The sequence below is a fragment of the Schistocerca nitens genome, chromosome 11, assembly GCF_023898315.1.
Source record: "Schistocerca nitens isolate TAMUIC-IGC-003100 chromosome 11, iqSchNite1.1, whole genome shotgun sequence".
Lineage (NCBI taxonomy): Eukaryota > Metazoa > Arthropoda > Insecta > Orthoptera > Acrididae > Schistocerca > Schistocerca nitens.
In genome coordinates, this window is record NC_064624.1 from 157,234,529 (window position 1) to 157,241,313 (window position 6,785).

The following is a 6,785-nucleotide window of genomic DNA, read 5'->3' on the forward strand; positions in this document are numbered from 1 at the left end:
AGCTGTCAAACAAAGTTTGAAGAAGAATAAAATATCACTACCACACGACGGCTAATGTAGAAAATACTTTTCTGACATAATATGGCATGATGCACTCTCCCTGCACATCTTCGAGATGCATCTGCTGCCTGCTGTCTATTAAACCTGAATAGAACAAAATGTCACAGTAGTTAGCCCTTTTTCCACATGCGACTACTTTGGGTTGAGAAGTGAAGGGAATTATGTTCAAAGTTCCATTAGATTGATACCTTCAGCAGAGAGCAGAATTGCGTTTTAAAAAATGTAGCACTGAATGTATTCGAACTTGCGACATCTTATCTATGCTACAAGCTGACACGTAGCTACAGCAGCTCCAGAGCTCGGCAACTATTCCTCCACAACTTTTTGGATTCCACAGCACTGTGAGATTATGCATATCGCCAGGTCTTGACTTCTGAGAGACAAACAGTTACAGCTTTTCTTTTGGACTGAACGACGTTTTCTAGTAACAGATAGCGCAATAGAATAGCTCAAGTGGAAAGGAACACTTCCTATTTAAACTTCTGCATCCTACACTGTTGGGAGTTGTGTGTAGGTGGCAGTTACGTGATTTTATTTCTGTGATTACAAAATAGTCGAATGTATGCACTGGGTAGCCGAGGCAGCTAGTTCATGGTGATTCGGTCAACCAAGTAAATGAATTTACTGAACATGCTGCAAATTACTACAGGGAGCCTGTGTGTCAGAATTCTCATCCAGTGTGGCGCAACTGCGTTACGATAGAAAAATGACTCGCAGAGAAGAGGATTTCGTGGTCTGTTGGACGGATGGTAGGTTGTTATACCTGTGGTCTGGGTTCGATTCCCACTTCCGTCAATGATTTTAGATAGGGAGAGACAGATTCCATTCTCTCCTGGCTACACCAAGTGAAGGAGATATAATGGCTGCGTGGTCTGAAAATTCACATTAAAGATGATATTCCTTCTTTACCAAGTAGACGGTAGGTTGAACCACAATAAAGTCTGGAGTGGCGACATGTAGAGACTCTATCACCAGTAACCTTTCTTATACTAGTTATTTATTTCAAGTGACGACACAAACGCTATGTATGGTCACAGGACACTTATTCCATCTTTTATTTGAGCTTCTGTATGTCGATAAAATTGGTTCTAAACTGGGAATGCAACTCAGAGCGCCCTTAACGCGGAATTTGATCCCTTCGTGGCAATACAGCTCGGCTACAATTTGTTGTTTGTTCAAAACTGCAGATTCCTCAACACCTTCACATATTACGCGTGAATGGGATCGAATCCTGGCCCCGCACTAAAGATTTAATTATGTATTATCAAGCTCTATCATGAGAACACCTATCTGCTGGTGGGTAATAATTTTGATTTTTAATGTATTTTCATTCGTTGTCAACACTAACGATATCTGACGTTTTTACCTCCCAGTGAGACACAGAACTATTTGCGAGATGACTGTAAGTTCAAGATGCTATTCTGAGCAGCTGGTGGAGAAAAATTCGGTAGCTGACGTCTCTTTGTGTGTAGTCAACAACGATATGTGTGGGGCTCTATTCCCAGTGAGCGCTGAACTCTTCGTCATATTATTTCAGTTCGTCGTGTCATTTAATGTTCATACATATTCTCAACTAGCTGCTCGTGAATAACTTTAATTTTTAATGTCATTTTGTGTTAAATAGTTCAAATAGTTCAAATGGCTCTGAGCACTATGGGACTTAACTTCTAAGGTCATCAGTCCCCTAGAACTTAGAACTACTTAAACCTAACTAACCTAAGGACATCACTCACATCCATGCCCGAGGCAGGATTCGAACCTGCGACCGTAGCGGTCACGCGGTTCCAGACTGAAGCGCCTAGAACCGCACGGCCACACCGGCCGGCCCCCACCATCTGGTATCAATGCATTACCCTATCATCCATTATATATAATCATTTTCATAGTACACTTGAGATTATAGATGAGTAGGACACAAGACAGGACATAGATAATGTCCGTTTGACGTCAACAGTGTGTAACATTTTACTTTTTTTTAATAGGACAATGTTCCTCTCCAATAATTTTTAGATTAGTTACAATAAGCTTACGCTGCAAGAGAATTCGCTTGTATTTTTCAATATGTGGTCTATTGTCGGTTTGAAGGCCTTCCATAACATCGGCAACGTAGTGCAACTCCACCGAGGGCTGTCTGGAGTAGGGTGGAGATAGCAATGTGAAAGTTGCGAGCTGTCGAAGACGATCTTCATATTCCTAATGCTATTAGGACATCGTATACTCTTGACGACGTTTAGCACCTGTGCAGTCAGTCACCCAATTTCAGAATTCATTTTGAGTAATCCTGCTAAATTCCCAAAATATTGTCTTTTTATATTGATGAGTAATATGGATAGTCGTCACGTTCATGTGCCGTCTACAACGCAAATTTAATGTTACTATCCTAGGAACTAACCTGCAATACGTTTTGTATTTCATAATCGGAACTATCTGCATTAACCGTCATCAGAGCAATGTCAGGGAACAGAATGCAGCAGTGCCTTGCTACCTACTTGAGGACCTGCTTGAGTCGTGTTCTAAGGAAAGGGTAGTTGCTGGTTCACATTATATTACACTAGCGAGAAGTACCGACTTTTCCTTTTCTCTGCAAACATCCAGAACTAAATTCAGTAACTAAATGCTAAGAATATATTTGCATTGTGCCAACTCAAACATCAATAGATATGGATATAGATATAGATACAGATTTTTATATTTAAAGCCATTCTCGTTCTGCGTTGGAATAAACATCATTCATTATTTGCTTGTTCTTGTTACGATTGTTATTGTCATTCTCTCGCTCGCAAGAGTTTTCGCATTCCTATTTGGTATCGATGCACATGAAGAGTGGCTATGAAAGAAGGGAATACTGAATGTTACGTCATGCAGAATACACTCATTTACTTCGGCTCCTCGTGATCTACGCCACAGGAGAAGTGAGATACATAAAGTTGACAGTGTGAGGACAGACCTGGTAGCACAACTGTGCAACTACACAGTGTTACCAGATAAAATGCTGCTGCGGAATCGAAAGTGTAGTACGGACTTTGCCACAGTAGCAGACAGCTGGTAATTTAGGACCATGACCGTGGATTACACTTTGGTCAGTGCTGGTTAGAGTGCTGCAACTGTAAATGGAAGGCTTTGTTTGATAGTCTTATGCTGATGCTGTCTGAATAAATTATGCCACTGGATACAAAGCGGTTTAGTTTTGAGACCTAACCCACGAGGGGGGAAGGCACAGAGGTCTGCTTCAGGAATTCCAAGCAATAAAACACAAAAAACAACCCAGGAAGGGAGACATGCATTTTGTTCATCGTTACGGGGTCAAACAAGAGGGTAACATTACTGAAACAATGATCGGGCTACTTAGTATATAATAGAGCATACAGATTTCAAGGAGGAAACGTATGAAGACGCAGACTTCCTCGTTATCAATATGTGCGGCATATCTTTCGTGTTAACGAAAGTAAATTCCCGCTTTACCTCTTCTTACGTGTCAAATGAAATGAATGCCATGATGAATAGAATATTTGTTGACTGCGTCTCTTCTTGCTTCCATCCTTACCAACATATTTCTTCATTCTCGTGGTAATCATGACATTCTATGTGTATGCTGCAATAGATTGCAAGTGGACAAATTCGACATCGAGGTGCAAAGCGTTATATTCAATTCGAATAAGCTTCCGGTGTATTTTTTCTTCGTTTGTATTTTTAGATGATTATGAACGTTACGGAAAAGTATCTCACATGCTTTATGTTGAATGAGAAACATTGAATGATCCGTTTTGCTTTCCCTACGTTGAAATGATATAATGTCGGCGTCAACAGCCTTCTTCCACGCCGGAAGCTGAAACTTGTATGATTCTGGATTAATGATAATTGAATGTCTCATATGTATACATAGCCCACAAGGCGACGTCAGAAACTATCAGGGGAGAACGCCGCATAAAAACCAAACGTGCGCGCGCGTCTCCACTCTGAAGAACCGTATCGGAGAATCACGGCAAGCATTTCGCTGAAGAGCTGCCTCGTCAGAGAGCCTAGAAATGGCAGCGTCGTAGCAAGTATTTGTCAACACTCTGATAGTGCATTTACTTCCGGGTTTAGGTCAGCGTTACCTCGCTAAATTCACTTGACATTCGTTTTCCACATCGAAGACTCGTACGATATAATCCACTGCAAGATGACACAATTAGAAAGTATATTTAATTTCTGGACTCCAAGAACGGCGTTCTTCACATAAGTAACACCTGTTTGTGTGTGCATTCGGGAGGACGACGGTGCAATCCCGCGCCCGGCCATCCTGATTTAGGTTTTCAATGATTTCCCTAAATCGCTTCAGGCAAATGCCGGGATGGTTCCTTAGGAAGGGCACGGCCGATTTCCTTCCCCATCCTTCCCTAATCCGAGCTTGTGCTCCGTCTCTAATGACATCGTTGTCGACGGGACGTTAAAACAGTAATCTCCACCTCCTCTGTTCGTGTGTTTAAGGTTGCGTTTTGAGGCTCAGGCAACATCGCAGTGACTATATTCCGCCTCTGGCCGCCAGTGTGTCGTTAGCTCAGAGGTTCCCTTGTGCGTTGCAGTGCTTGTACTATAAGACATAGCAGTTCGAATCACGGTAGAAGCCGCTGACTACAACCTTTTATTTTCCATTTTAATTAATGGAGTTGCAAACTGCTAGTAAAAATTTCTTATGCGAAATCTGAAGAATGCCTTTAAACATCAATCTTCGTCCGATTTCGACTTAGTAAATTAAGTTAATATCATGGATTTCTGCTTTGCAAATTCCAAGGTGCTTCACTGTAAAATAGACCCTGAAAAGATTCAAACCGACTGTCAACGATATAAATTTGAGCTTTGTTCGTCATATAGGTCTAACATGTCAGAAGGTTGTTTATGAAGTGCACATGTTCATTAATATAGTTCCCTTCTTCTAAATTTTTGCAATAGCATTTAACTGTAGACGTTTTCTAACACCGGCGTTAGCAATTCCTTTCCGTTCTCTGAAACCTTCAAAACGACAAATTTTTCTGGTTTAAATCTGATGACCTTAACTATCACTTCCGATCAACAATAAATACTTCATGAACCCATACATGGAACTCCAAATGTGCAGTGTTCCTGCACTGCTACAGAGCATGCATTGCAAGGTATTCACACAGTTTATCGCATAGACTTACCGTAAGGAATGAAACAAGAACTGTAATACACTTTACACCACAGACGCTCACTCTGGCTTGACGAAAACATCCAAACATTGACCAAAAGTTGCACAAATAATTGAGTTTGAAAGGAAAAGAAACGAGGTATGAAGCATTTATAAATTCATCGAATGTAGTGAGGTGGTTTAATTTCGTCCCAGTCTATAAAATTAATTTCGGGCCATACTCAGCTCTTGCCGATTAATGTAATATAATACCCGCCTACTAATCAGGGCGTCTGTCTCCGTTGCTTTTGAGCGTGAATGGAAATTGTAGAAATTTTCTGTGGAGCAACATTTAATAATAAAGCGTTTTAAATCATCAAAAGCGATGAGCGGTAGCAGGTGCTTTCGATAAAGAACGGGGGAGTGCAGCGCCGCTGCTGTCGTTACGGCCGCTGCCAGTAGCCAGCAAATGGATCCCGGAGCTTTGCCGCATACGGCGTCCAGAGGACAGTCTGCAGGAAATCTGCCGCAAAATCGTTACTGGATAAAATTTTGATATCGGTGTGTCACAAAGCGAAATAGATTGAATCTGCGCTACCATTACATTCACGTCTTCAGCATTCAGACAGAAGAGGCTATAAAAATATTTTATGCCAGCTGCTCTCGATCCACTGACATTATGAACAGAAACAACGCACGCTACCGCTAGACCACAGGCGTAATCAGCCTAGAGTTTCTCTATCATGGGACAAGTTTTCCTCCAGGAAGTGCCGCAGTCTACAGTGTTGCCAGATTGTGCAGATAACCGGACTTAGAAAATTAGCGAGTTGGCCAGTTTTTTTGTCCCATGTCGCGATCGGCGCGGACTTAGCCTCTGAAGCGGCCGGCCGCCGGTCAAGTTTTATGTCAAAGAGTGTACAATGAAACAGTTGTGGCATGCATGTAGATTTGCACCAAGTATTTCGCAGCTGCGCTTGCAATTAACTAGGCATTATTTTCAGTGCTATGTTAATGTGTTTTCTTATTTTGCTCTTCAAATTGTGCTTTTCTGTGTTATCTTGTGAAATATTGTGACCATAATGGCGTGTGAAAAACTTAACACTAGGCTCCAAAGTAAACTGAGAAATAATAGTTACGATGAGCGTAGCTTATCAGCACCACTGTGTAATGAATTAACAGACATTCAAAGTAGTAATTTGGTAATTGTGCATAGGGAAATGGAGCGGGCGGCAAATAATGGCGTAGACGGTGAAACAATTAGTGAACAGGGAAGCATTATTGATCGATCGGTCGGCAACAGCTCGCCTCAGGAATCCGAAATGACAGGACAATCTCGCAAATACTGTAGATTCAGGTTTTGGGTCCCCACCGTTCTCAAATAAGTCTAGACATATTTTCTGCTTGTCAAAATATGTTGCTGGTGCAAATTCCCTGCCGAAAAGCACTGAGGAACATGTTTCAGACACCAGCGTATTGTTATTACAATTAATACAACACATGGGACAAAAGCTTCAAAAGCTAGACACAATGGAACAAAATCTTCAAAGGTTAGACACCACACTTTAACAAGCACGTGAAGATTTAACTACTGAGTTAC